The 14,870-nt window shown below is 39.7% G+C and overlaps 1 protein-coding gene across 7 annotated transcripts in view; it reads right to left on the bottom strand.

Annotated features, from left to right (window-relative positions):
* CDK14 (cyclin dependent kinase 14) overlaps positions 1-14,870 on the bottom strand; it is a 723,056-nt gene that overhangs the window by 455,767 nt on the left and 252,419 nt on the right. The window lies entirely within an intron of this gene.

The raw sequence follows: 14,870 nt of genomic DNA, 5'->3' as shown, positions 1-14,870 counted from the left end.
ACAGATATTTACATAATTAAGAGATTAAAGTACAATAGGAGGTAACTACTCTATCAATGGTGAGCAGCCAATATTCTCATAGCCCACAGGACTGGGTGGACTTAAAATTAGAAAGCTCAGAGGAAAGTGTTTTCCCTTCATATGCTAATTGGTTCAAAGATATCTCCCAGGAGCACCTGGGTGGCTCAGTCGGTTAAATATCTGCTTTTGACTCAGATCATGATCTCAGGGTCCTGGGATTGAGCCCTGCACCAGATCATGATCTCAGGGTCCTGGGATTGAGCCCTGCACCGGGGCTTCCTGCTCAGCAGGGAGTCTGCTTCTACCTCTGCCTCTGCACCAACCCCCAACCCCCACCTCGACTCGTATGCTCTATCTCAAATAAATACATAAACCTTAAAAAAAAAGTGTTATCTTCAGTCACTTCATCCAAATAGTTTCTATATCTTTTTTCCTATAGAGTTGGCAGATAAGGGCATATATGGTGTTCATGGTCATGAAGTTATCTTGTAAAAAACTTCACACAATCAGGTTTCCCATTTATTTTTTTCATGGATTCATTCAATAAAGGTGTGCTGATGCACCCAGCAATGTGAACAGCCATGTTCTCTGCATTCAAGGAACCCAGGGAGTGATTAAAACTAGAGCAAGTGATTATAATAGACCAAAATGTGTTTTGAGAGCACTTAGTTGGCTAAAGAAGCCTTCACTGGGGAGGCAGCATAAAGCGGAGTCTTCCAGGCACTGGCCAGGAGGAGGACAAAAGGAGCAGAGGCCTGAAACTGAAAGCTGTCGAGAAAAAGCACCCAGCGCTGAATAGACGGGTGGCAGCTGTGAAGGCGGAGGGAAAGATGGCTCAATGCCAGAGCATAACAGACCTGTAAGCCGCGCTAAGAAGTTGGGGATTTTATCCTACAGGAAGCTGCCATTTAATCCAACAGGAAAGTACTAAAGGACTGCAAGCAGAATAGCAGCTGGATGGGATTTTTCATTTTGCCACAGGGTAATTGTGTAGAATGGATTAGAGGGGTGCGGGAGGGGACCTGGGGAGGCTACTTGAGAGATGAATAGTTTAGTCAAAGCCCTGAACTAAAGCAATAAAAATGGAGATGGCAGAGCCTGAGTGGCCCAGTCAGTAGGACTCTTGGTTTTGACTTGGATCATGATCTCAGAGTTATGGGATTGAGCTCTGCATCAGCGTGGAGTCTGCTTGTCCCTCTCCCTCGGCCCCTCCTCACCCCCCCCTCCTCCCCCCACCGCTGCTCTCACTCTCTCTCAAATAAATGAATAAAATCTTAAAAGAAAATGGAGATAGAAAGATAAAGGAGGTGAGAGACATTAAATCTGAGTCACTTGCTGCATGACTAGACAGGAGATCTAATGGAAAGGGAAAATCCAAGCATGGCCCTGAATTCTGTATAATTAAGTGAAAGGTGGACTCATAAACCAAAGGAATAAAGAAAGAACAAAAGCTTGAAAAGGAAGGAAAGAATTATTATCACGAATTCAATTTTTGCATGTTGAGTTTTAGATATCTTTGGAATACCCAAGCGGCCATGGTAAGTAGGCAACTGTACAAGGGTCTGGAGCTGCAAAAAGTGGTCAGAAGCTCAGTTACCTGTCTTAGGTTATGGTTTCCTAGAAATAGAGCTCAGCAAGGATTCTTGTTCACCTAATTTACTGAGGACATGTTCTCAGAGAAAAAGAGTGAGGAGACAGGACAAGGAGGATGAGGGAAAGCAAGAAGAGTGGCCTCAGAGGAAAAAAACCACAACCAACATTAGCCCACTTGAAGCAAGAGGGCCATGCATACCCCTGGTGGACTGGTCATCATTGACTGAGGCCCGGAGAGGAAGTGCTTCTGTGGGCACCCACTGGACAAGCAGATCTAAGCAGGGAATCCTGAGCATTCACCACTCTCTGCTTCAGCAAAAATGGACCAGTTTTCTTTTGCTCAGAGCTAATTCCTACCTCAGAAATCCGTCTGTGTGGCTCTTGCTGCCTAGAATGTTCTTCCTCAGATAATGTTGGCCGATGCCTTCTCGTTACTCAGTTGGATTTCAATAAGTTCCTCCTCAGAATTGTTCCCTGGCTTCCCTCTTCTGCTGTTGCTCCTTCCTCCCCATCACCATGTACCATGTTTGCTGCAATGTATTTATTTGTCTTCTGCCCCCTACTAGCATGTAAATGGCTCCAGAGCATGGATTCTACTGATTTGCTCTCTGCATTCCCCAGTCCCTAGGATAGCACTCAGTACCTGTTGAATAAATAAATTAGGAAGAGCTCCTGCTGATGACCGTTGTTCAAATTCTGTGGGCTCCCAAAGAGTGGGAATAGATGGGGACCTTGAAGAATTAATGGGAAGAATGAGTAGGGGAAATACAGCATCAACTTACATACACAGCAGGTACACAAGTTTGGCCTTAAAGCAGAAGTGAAAAAACAGAGGCTAAAAGGCAAAGCTACAGGAAACTAATCATTATGTTCATGTCATACAGGAATCACAATCCACTGCTATTAAAACTGTCTTTATTTTAGGTCATTGAGATATATCTGAAACTACACCACAGAGGAACAATAAAATATATTTTTCTTAAAAAAAAAAAGGCCTATTTACAAAAGTCTTTCATAAAAACATCATCCTGATAGATATAAAGGAAAAGATAAGAAAGACAACTGATGGATAAAAATGCTAGAATCTGACCTCTATCTGCTTAGGTCATTTTTGCAGGAAAACAAAAATTGATCCCTTGCAGTGTCTGCCTTTGTATGTGGGTTTTTTTTTTAAATGAAAAAAGTTATTGTGCACCTCCCGGACTTTTCAAATGAATTATAATAAACACAGTCTAATCTTCAACTGATGACTGGGTCAATTGTGAACAGCAGTGACAGTCATCAGGGTTTAACCGAGAGTATGCAGGGCCACTGGCTCCTAATCTCAAGACCTGACATCCATGTGCTCCTCTGCATCATTTTTATGGTTTATTTTCCCTTTCCTTCTTAAGGCTCTAAATGTGCCACCTCGTCCTGACACCACCACACTCTTCTTAGTCTTGCCACAAGCTTCTTTAACCATCCCTGTACTTGGGCGACTAGACAAAGAAGCTTATTAGAACACTGTGAATAGAGGTTTGTGCAAATGCAAGAATAGGGAAATGCAAAGCAGAGCTAGGAACTTTCTCCTGAATGGAGAAATATTAGCCTAGTCACCTCCCCTCGCCCCCATAACCACCAGCTGTACCCTATAGGTTCTGTGGTACTTCTTACCTGGGTGGAAAGTCTGGTTTCCTATCAGCCAACCTGGAGCCATCTCTAACATATGAAGCTGCCAGATGCCTGACTTTCAAATAAGTAGAGTCTAATAGACAGATTAACTCCCCCCCATAAAAAAAAAGAACCTAGACAAAAGAAATAAGGGATAGAGAAACCTCACCCTCTTTTTTTAACCAAAAAAAGAAAAAAATAAATAAGGAAGTAAGGTTAGGAAAGGGGTAAGAGAAAAGTCTACTCTATGCATATAAATCTAATACAATAAATCCACCTTATGAATTAATTTCAATAAACCTTTAAGTCTGGGGCAGCCCAGGTGGCTCAGTGGTTTAGCGCTCCCTTCAGCCCAGGGGGTGATCCTGGAGACCTGGGATCAAGTCCCACATCGGGCTTCCTGCATGGAGCCTGCTTCTCTCTCTGCCTGTGTCTCTGCCTCCCTCTCTCTCTCTCTCTCTCTCTCTCTCTCTATGTCTCTCATGAATAAATAAATAAAATCTTTAATAAATAAATGAACCTTTAAGTCTAAAGGAGGAGAAGATACTTTGAAAAGTGATAGAGAAAAGATAGAAACTGACCCCCCCAAAAAAGGCTGAATCTCAAATTATTATAGATACAGGTAACCCTAGCAATTTCTATTGCAAATTTTTACAGTGAAATGTTCATGTTATGGTTGACTTAAAAATGCTCACAAGGTTTTAGTAAATGGAAACCTTTATTTTTAATAAATCCTAGAAATTCTAGGACTTAATTCTTCTCCACTAATGCTAGTCATTGCTTAGACTTCCATATATTCAGAGAAACATTATTTATTTAAAATGTGTTCTCAGGGCACCTAAGTGGCTCAGTTGGTTAAGCATCTGCCTTCAGCTTAGGTCATGATCCAGGGGGTCCTGGGATCAGTGCCACATTAGACTCCCCAATCAGTGGGGAGTCTGCTTCTCCCTTATCCCTCCCCCCTGCTCATGATCTCTCTCTCTCTCTCTCTCAACATGCTCTCTCTCTCTCTCTCAAATAAATAAAACATTTAAAAATAAAAAATAAATACTTTCTCAATACCAAAAATATCCATATAGCATTCATGGCATTTCACAAAACTTTAGGATTTTCTTCTTAATATTTACACAGCTTTGAGTATGTTCTGAGTAGTATGTTTTTCTAGAGGGAAAAAAATGAACTAATTTTATCAGTAAATATACCAAATACTAATTCTATCACAACCCAGTAAACTTGTTCCTAAAAAATGTTGCATTCTGTTAAATTGCACCCTAAGGGACGCCTGGGTGGCTCAGGGGTTGAGTGTCTGCCTTCAGCTCAGGGCATGATCCCAGGATCCAGGATTGAGTCCCACATCGGGCTCCCTGCAAGAAGCCTGCTTCTCCCTCTGCTTATGTCTCTGCCTCTGTGTGTGTGTGTGTGTGTGTGTCTCACAAATAAATAAGTAAATCTTTTTTTAAAAATTGCACTCTAAAAACATGAGGGCTCATGGGGAAATAAGATTGAGAGTAGACCATTCAAAATCCATGCGTCCAGAGCACTAACAAAAAGAAAATAGCCCTAACACACACACACACACACACACACACACACACATATACACACACACACACACATACACACATAAACACACACACAAAGGCCACATCTTTATCTCTGCCTTCAGGTCTTGCATACAACAGATGCTCTATATTTGTTTCTTGGCTAGAGATAAATCCTATGCTGGTCATCGTGAACTACAGAAAATATGTCCAGGTGAGAAAAGTTCAGTTATGAACTTCATCTAGGTTGGAAATTAAGAGCCCAAAAACAGAGCTATAGCAAGGAAACTAGATTATGTTTGTCAAAAAGCAGCATAGTAGGCTGATTATCATACATCTAGTAACAGGAATAGGTGGGTACATATCACAGACCTTATTTTTGCCTCTTTTAAAAATGTGATGTCTGATCATAGGTAGGTACATATCACAGACCTTATTTTTGCCTCTTTTAAAAATGTGATGTCTGATCATAGTTCTACTTCTAACCAAGGGTTCAGTCTACCCCTTTTTAGAGAACAATCTTCCTCCTACCTATATGTTGTATTTCCGTGCCGTGTTCTTCAGTTACACGCCGTTAAAAACTTGTCTATATCTCAGTCTTTGCTTCTCAATTAAATTTCTAATCCTTGGCACATAAGATTTTTCCACTAAAACATACATTACATGGTTTCTATATACATATCTATACACATTTATGTATTTATTATTCATTCAAGTAACATATAAAATGCTGGGGTATTCACATGGCCTAGTGCAGTTTTCCCATTCACATCCTTGCAAAAACACAACTGGATTTTTGATGTGGTGCCATGCCCCAAGTATGTGAAATTCAGCAGGAGACTCAGGTGTAAAAGTGATCTTACTATGACCATATTCACAAAATAACAGTATCAGAGAGTTCCAAATGTGTAGCACTAATATGATCTTAGAAATGTGAATTAAATTATAAGACTTCAGTGGCAGACACAAAATCCTCAGATAGAAGCAAGAAGAAAGGCAAAAAGCACTGAGAAAAGATGTGAGGATTTTCTCTCTTCCTGATGTCAGGATTCCAGTATGGAGAGAAGCTACAAATCCAGGACTATCAAAAAGCTTCTTAAGGAACTAAATCTTTTTTAAAAAAAACTTACTTAACTTTTTTATGCTAACTATGAAAGGGGAAGAAAAAGTTTTCTACTTCAGGGTTATAAGTCAGCTGTATTGCCTTTAGAAACTTTAAACCAGCTTTCTAAAATTCTACTTAGAAAATCAAGAAAATCCCAAAGGAAGAAAAATTTTTAAATGAGCCTGTCAAAGAGACATACAGAAACAATTTTAAATTACCTTGACATTTTTTAATCTAGAAATTCCCTGCCACTGATCTAGTATATAGTTTAAAATATTAAAATAAAAAGGATTTATTAAATAATTTTCTTCCTTTGTCTCACTCTATACCCCTAAAAAATAAAATAGGAAGCAGCGCCATGGAAAAGAATGGGTAACAATGCTATACATTCAACAAGAAGCATGATAACAAAAAGAACACCAACTGAAGAAACTCACAATTGAAATTAAAATATGTGCTCCAATGTAATTTAATTAACTTTCCTTTGGCCAATGTCTTGGTATTTGCCTTTTCAAGTTAATGCTGGTAATAACTTAGACACTCTGAAACCACATGTTGACCATCCTCAAAGAATAGAAAGCAAACCAAAGTAATCATTTGCCTAAGGAAGGGCTATCATATGATCATATAACCAGTCCTATCTCACTAGTGTAACAGAGAATGAAGTTTAAGGCAAAAATGCATGAGTAACAGGGATGCTAACAGCTCTGAAATGCATTTACTTCTACATCCCTTCCATACCCAGTGAAACACTAAGAACAGCAGCACTCAAATACTGGTTGAATCCTCTCTGCCACTTGTGGAATGTTTTACTTGAATGGTTATGTAAATAAGCTGGTTCCTGGGGTGGTTCCTCCCGGCTGCATTCTATCCAGCACCAGACCAGCGATCCAACTTGTTCTCTGGGACTTCTCCAAACCAGAGTTCAACTGGACCCTACACTTTTACTCCTGGTGGTGGCAAAGCAGAAGGAGCATCAGCTGAGAAGCTACCAGTGTCAGTGTCTCAAGTTCTACAGAGAAGCCAGACTGAAATCCCAAAATTAACAAGGAGATGAGGTCAAGAAATGAGGGCAAGAGACGGACGGCAGTGATGACATGACATCCCTGGTCCCAGCCGCCGAGGTTCTTGGCACTGCCTGGTTGGCTGACTTTTTAAAACGCAGTTGTTCAGTCCTTGCTTCTATCCTGCCACACTAACCTCACCATAAATCCTATTTTTAACTCTAACCCCTTCGAGTTGATGTTCAGTTCCTTGTAACCAATAGTGCTAGCGCATGTGGAAATACATGCACAAAAGGATGGGCAGCTACAGCAAAGCAATGCCAGAACTGTGGCTAAAGAACTTAATAGACACATTGCTTTAAACTCCAAGAAAAGGAGATCAGAGGTTGATGTCAACTCACGGGACCATCGGAAAGGATGGGTTTAATAGCAGCCAAATGTTTTTATAAAGCTACTTCACATACCTACAGTACATACTGGTATTTCTATAAATTTGTACTAAATTATCATATATATTAAACTTTTAAATTTATTCTTTTAATTTACAGGGGAAGTTGTATAGCTGCCATGAGATATGGAGCATTACCTATTAGTTATCTGCACCTGTAGAAAGCTTAAATACTTGGACCAATTGATTTAATCAGGCATGCAAGTTGCTGTGATAGCACATATTCAAATTTGAGGGACAATACGTAAATGATACTAAACTGATGTGGCTTGCAGAGACTCTTTATAAACTGCTGGTAAATATCACCACCCATATGCAGCTAAGAAATGTCAGTGGAATTGTAAAAGGGAAATCAGTTTGTTACACCGACCCTGGACTTTAAAGGCTTTCTGGCCATGAAGTTGAAAGAGGGTTATTAAAAATTAAACAAGTAACAGCAAGGGAATTTTAGAAAAAGTCACAAAAATACACTGGGGATGTGTGGAGTATGTAAAGAAGACACTGAGTAAACGATATTTTCTGTATTTCATTACTAAAGGGTTTTTTTCATGTTCTATTCATTTACCAACCATTTATTGAGCTTCGTATGAGAAGTACTATCAGGGGTATAGGGATAAATGAGACACAACTGCTGTCCTCACAGACACGTAAGTATACAAGTAAGTATAACACAAGAAATAATTGCCACTGAAAATATAAAAGAAAATACTATAGGAACTAAGAATGAGAGAACCCTCATAGATAAAGCAAAACTGGCAGATTTTTACTTTAGGTACTTAAGCTCTGAACACTAGAGTCACAAAGAATTGAATAGGTAAGATGTTGGGGGAATATATATATCCCAAAACTAGCAATGATCATCCTGAGCACAAGAATTGTTATCTCTATCTCGATGTAATTTGATAATTTAACAAAGAACCTTTGTAATATCATAGGAGCACAGCCTAGAAGAGTTGAATGACTTCCATGATTTGAACCCCCATGAACAATGGTTCTTTTCTCCCCTTTGGTGGAAGATTATTTGGAGGAACTCCAGGGACTCCGAGTACACTGCCTGCCCATCTGGTTCAAAGATGTGGTTTTTCCTAGTAATCCACAATGCAGACAACCAAACTCTTTTTCCATATTCCTTAAGGAAAACTTAGTTTTGAGAATTGTTGCAACAGCTAGTCATGGGCAACTTGGAGACCATCTTTAGCTCTCATTCCTCTCCCCAGTATTGATACTAATTTAGGGAAGGTAATGTTTTACTTCTCACAATACAAAGGCCAAACATTATTAACTTGGTTTTATCCATCCTCCACTGAAGCATCACATTCCCTACCTAATCGTCATTTCTCCCAACCATTCAAAGAAACTTCAACTCATATAGAAGTTCACATTAAAAAACAAGCAAACAATTCATACTTTCTGGCTGACCCCATCATAACCAGTTCCTACTATGGGCACAAAGTTAAACTGCAACCCCAGGAAGACCACCTGACTTTAAGGAACCCCAACTGGGTGAAGATCTGGGTTCAGATATTTCCTTTCCACCAAAATTCAAGTTAGAACCCTAAGATAAAGCAGGCTTGAGAAGGAGAAAAGAGACATCACAGATGAAACCATATAGACAAGTAAGTAGGCTGAAGCACGAACTTCAACATAAGCTCAGATGCAGAACAGCTAACTGGAAAAGATTGTGAGCTCAAGAATCAGACAAACTGGGGGATCCCTGGGTGACTCAGCACTTTAGTGCCTGCCTTTGGCCCAGGGCGTGATCCTGGAGTCCCGGGGATCCAGTCCCACATCGGGCTCCCTGCGTGGAGCCTGCTTCTCCCTCTGCCTGTGTCTGCCCCTCTCTCTCTCTCTCTCTTTCTCTGTGTGTGTGTGTGTGTCTCTCTCTCATGAATAAATAAATAAAATCTTTTTAAAAAAATCAGACAAGCTGAATGCCTGGGTGACTGTCTGTCTGTTAAGCATCTGCCTTCAGCTTAGGTCAGGATCCCAGAGTCCTGGGATCAAGTCTGGCATCAGGCTCCCTGCTCTGCTTCTCCCTCTTCCTCTGCCTGCCACTCCCCCTGCTTGTGCTCTCTCTCTGTCAAATAAATAAATAAAACCTTTTTAAAAATTAACTTAAAAAAAAGAATCTGACAAACCTGGGTTCCTGACCTTAGGCAAGATACCTAACACACGGGGCTAATAATAATAATAATGATGATGATGATGATGATGATGATGTAATACCTTAGAGGCTTTTTATGATGCTAACTGGTGTCTAAACTGCACAGAACAGTGTTTAGGAAAATAAAGGCTTTTACAACCCAGTGATAAGCATGATGCATACTGAGGAGAGTTCAGCAGTAAGCCTTTACGCACCTCAGATATATCTGGGGCTCACACTTCTGCATGAGGTCTGCTACTAGTCTGGGTTCTCTTGGCTAAGGCCAGCCTGGGCACTTCCTGCTGCAGCAGCCATGGGCCATCAGGCTCATTTTCTCAGTCACTCTTTACGTCCATCAATTCCTATTGATTCTTCTCCAGTATCTGTATTTCTATTTCTATTTCTATTGCATTTGCAATTGCACTGTACTAATCCATTAAATTCAACTACTTTTTTAACAGCTATATGTACTACCCTACAGCCCTTCTTGGTATTTCCTTTGGCTAAGGGTAGAAGAAGCTATATATAGTTCTTACGAGTTTTAATGAGAAAGCTTAGCTTACTCTGATTCCTCTCCCTTCTTCCTCACTGGCCCCCTCTCTGGACTTTCTTCCTCTTCTATCTATCATGTTTCTCCATTATAACTACAAAGCTGCAGCTTAAGAGTCAAGTTAAAACTGAGAACCCATGGTTACATAATGAAACTTCAAAGACAAGGTTTATTGAACAGATTAGAATGATAGCAAGAGATTTTACCGCCATCAGAACACACAAGGGAAATTTAGTGCGTATCGAATGCTAGAAGAGGTAAACTTTACATTTACCAACAGGAAAATCAGCCACAAAATATATTCATACCTGGCTGCTATTGGAAACTCTCTGGACAAGAGAAAATTAGAAAATAAAAACTCATCAAGAATCAATTTTGCCAGAAGCAACCCAATAAACAGTTCTAAATTGGCATGCACACATTTCCAAAAGAATTGGGGGTGTTTTAAGATAATCAATGCCAATCAGGAAGCAAGATTCTGTCTTCTGAGACGGCACTAAACACAATGTTCTATCTGATCAAAGAAGGAATAAAATTCTGAGGCAACAGTTTTCAGAACATACACAAATAATTTGCTTTCTTATTAAAATTAAAATCTATGATGATATCTATGCAGAAGCAGAGTCACATGTGCTAAATCTCAATCATCATCTTGCTCTTTCCCCTCATTTGCCAAAATATTTTACTTCTGTGTGCAAGTAGCATTAGGTAGTATAATTAAGAAATTTTCTTTTAATAGTAGGTAAGACAGGGGCGCCTGGGTGGCTCAGTTGGTTAAGCATCTGCCTTCAGCTCAGGGCATGATCCCAGGGTCCCGGGATCAAGCCTCACATCAGGGCCCCTGCTCAGCAAGGAGTCTGCCTCTCTCTTTCCCCCTACCACTCCCCACTGCCCATGCTCACATGCACACGTTCTTTCTCTCTCAAATAATTAATAAAATCTTTTAATACTTTTTAAAAAATAGTAGATAATTTATAGGTAGACTCCATTATTGTGCTGACATTACAATTAGCATGAAATTAAATCAAGAATATAAACACTAATAAAAAGTAATTGCTATGAGAACAGTGAATACAAGCACAAGTGAAAATACCACCACCACAGGACTCTCAAAACATAGTCTTCTCCAACATACGCCCCCTACACACTGAAAGTATAAGGTGAGCATATAATTGTGTGGACAGTAAATTTTAACTAAAACTAACCCTACCTATCAGGACAAGCATCAAGTAGCATGTATTAGCTAATTTTCCTCAAGTATTATTTAAGAACTTTTTTTAACAATTGGCCTATCCATCCAACATCTTTTATTGGGAAAATGTTTGATTCTGTCAACTCCATTTAGATATTCTAAAAGAATTGGAATACTGTAACTGCATCTAATACCTTTTATCGAGAAAATGTTTGATTCTTTTAATTCCATTTAGATATTCTAAAAAAACTGGAATTCTGTAACTGCCATCAATTTTGCTTCAGATATACAAGTCCTCTCAAAAATTTTTACTCTGAAATTATTGCTAGGTTTAGAGAAGGATCTCACACAGTGCAGTTCAGCTTCGTATCAGTTCAAAGACACCATCTAACACCTGAGAGTTAAAAGAAAGTACATTGTAACTGCACCAAAATCTGATACCTTACAGAATGATTTTTAATAGCATAGAGAATGTAATAAACCCTATCTCTTTCAATGACAATTTTCTCATGTTTATAGGGACTATAAATATTACAGTTAAGAATTGCTTCAGGGAAAGTATGTCTTATTTTACAAAAAAGAGAGAGGAATGAAACTCTTATTCCCAAAGTTATCTTCTACCTTAGATTTGCCTTGATCCTGCAACCCTTCCTAGCTATAAGCTTCATTACTCTGTTCCCCTTTAGACAAAATCCTTCAAAAAGAATAGTTAACCCCAATTAGCTCTGCTGCTTCTCTTGCTTTCATTCTTCTGCTTTAAAAAAAAAAAAAAGAAACAGATATAACTGACACACGGCACTGTTTTAGTTTTGGTTTGTAAAATAATGATTTAACACATGTATTTATTGCAAAATGATAGCCACATTATCAGTCACAGCAATGATTTTTTGACAGCAAAGAGTAAAGACAACAAAAGCAAAAAATTCCTTAAATTCATTTCAATCAGACCTCTGTTCTCTCCACTCCACCCATGGTCAGCAGCGGCTTCCACATCCCAATTCCAATGGGTAATTCCCAGACCTCACCTGGACCTCTCAGCAACAACCAGCATAACTGATCTCCTTCCTGTAACTTTCTTCACTTGGGCTCCATGGCTAGGTTTCTTCCTGTCTCATTGTCTCTGCTTCTCAAGTCTCCTTTGCTGGAGGTTCCTTTTCTTCCCAACTTCCAAAGATGGTGGTATCCCAAGACTTGGATTTGGATCTATTTTCATCTGTCTCTATTTCCTCCTTAGGGGATCTTAAATGTCATGGTTTAAACCTCATCAATACACTGAGAGTTCCCAAACTGATATCTCTAGACCCTAACTTTCCCTTATCCCCAGACCCACAGAGTCAACTGTTTATATGACAATTCCTTTTGGATATCTAATATGAATCTCAAACTTACCAGGTCCAAAACCAAATTCCTGATGTCATACTCTGCCAACCCCAAAATTCTACATCTCAATAAATGTAATGTAATGACTCTATCATTAATATACTCGATTTTCCTTAGTCAAAAACCTGAGAATGCTCAGTTGCTCTCTCTGATATCCTATATACAATCCAACAGCTAGTTCTCTTGGTGCTATTTTCAGAACATATTCTAAATCCATCCACTTCCCAGCACCTCCATGGCTTCCATCCTAGTTTAAAGCCACCATGTATCTCTGGATGATCAAAACCGCCTTCTAATTTATCTCTCTGCTGCTACTCTTTTGTTCTTCCCCCCTGCTGTAGACTATACACAACCACCAGGATTGTAAAACGTATCACTGTCCTGCTCAAAACCCAACAATTTCTAACCTAGTTAAAATGCTACCTCCTAACCATGACCTGCAAGGGGCTACTTTTCTGACCCTCTCACCAGTCCCCTTGTTCACGATTCCCCAGCCACCTGAAGCTCTTCCCTGTTTCTTAAGAACATGAAGCCCCTCCAAACCTCAAGACCATTGTACTCTCTCCCTCCAGTCTCCTACTTTGTTCCCTCCTTTCTTTCAGATCTGCACTCAAATGTCCCTCTCTCAGACATACTTTCCCTGACTACTTTATTAACACTTCCCCTCGTGTGTTTCTTTCCCCTTCCCTTGCTTTGCTTTGTATCCCTTGCACTTCTTCCCGACCACTGTACTTCTGTTTATTACCCAACTGTCATCCCCACTAAAGTCAACGTTTCGTGGTGGAAGGAATTTCTCTGTCTTGCTTACTCTTCAATCTCTAGGGTCAAACAACAGTGCCTAACAAATAAGTGCTCAATAAATATTCACTGGATAAATACATGAATCATCATTTCTATAATCTTACTGCTTATTGGTATAGACAATATATATCTTGTTTATTACTTTAATACAGATGGTATAACGCCAAAAAAGGAGTCATTAAATATTTTCCAAGTTATACTTTTACAGCCTTGTAATGTTAGCTAGGGGATGTTTACACAGAGAGAGTGGCAGGGGCACAACAGGTGAGGTAGAAAATACTGTAACATATGTCCAGGGATACAAGGAGTTCCCTACTGGAAATCTGAGGTGCACTGGGGAAAAAGGAGGCAAGATGGGTGACAGGTAAAGCTGGGGATGAAACTGAAAGCAGACAAACTACGAAGGGTCTTGTGTGTCCACCTGACTTTCAGGTGTTATCCTGTGGGCAACAGGAGTCATAGGCAGAAAAACAGAAGTTTCATTTGGGAAAAATGACTCTGGTCACATAAAATTATATAAACCCACATAACCAGGTCTCTTCTTGGTTGGAGTAGCAACTTTATTGCTCAAAGTCTGCATAGAAATAAGATACACCACACCAGTCTTTTTGGGGGGAGGGAGGAGTAATTACTTTTTCTCATTTATTCATTTGAGAGAAAGAGTGGGAGCAAGAGTGAAAGGGAGAGGGAGAAGCAGACTCCCCGCTGAGCAAGGAGCCTGATGTGGGGCTCTATCCCAGGACCCTGAGATCATGACCTGAGGCACCCAGGTTCCCCCAAGCCACACCAGTCTTTTTCTTTTAAAGATTTTATTTATTTATTTATTCATGAAAGACACAGAGAGAGGGGCAGAGACTTAGGCAGAGGGAGAAGCAAGTTCCCTGCAAGGAGCCTAATGCAGGATTCAATCCCAGGATCCCAGAATCACAACCTGAGTCAAAGGCAGACACTCAACCACTGAGCCACCCAGGCGCCCCATGCCATAATCTTAAATGATTATTTAACCCCTCATCATTTGCACCTAAAAAGTATTCATAGTTTCTTGCTCACAAACTTTTAACGAATTTTTTCAATGAAACATTTCTCAGTACATTTATACCTTTCACTAATTTTCCCAATGAAACATTGCTCAGCAGGGTCCTATTTGAATATTTTCAACTTTTAATCAATTAGCTCTTCAAGAATATTTACATGACAGTCTTTAATTAATGCACACAGATTCTCACATATGTACAGTAAATCAGTTAACTTACTCATAATACTAAACGTTAATACTACATTGGGTGGTGAAATATTCAACAAGAAAATTCAATTTTTTTAATTAGTAAAAAATTGACATCTGATCACATGCCAGAATAGTCTAGAATTCAAATCAGTTGGTCCAGACAAGAGGTATATTAAGGGCAGCCCAGGTGGCTCAGCGGTTTAGCGCAGCCTTCAGC

The sequence above is a fragment of the Vulpes vulpes genome, chromosome 7 (genome assembly GCF_048418805.1).
Source record: "Vulpes vulpes isolate BD-2025 chromosome 7, VulVul3, whole genome shotgun sequence".
Lineage (NCBI taxonomy): Eukaryota > Metazoa > Chordata > Mammalia > Carnivora > Canidae > Vulpes > Vulpes vulpes.
Note: the sequence above shows the minus strand (reverse complement) of the source record. Positions and strands in the feature narration are given on the sequence as shown.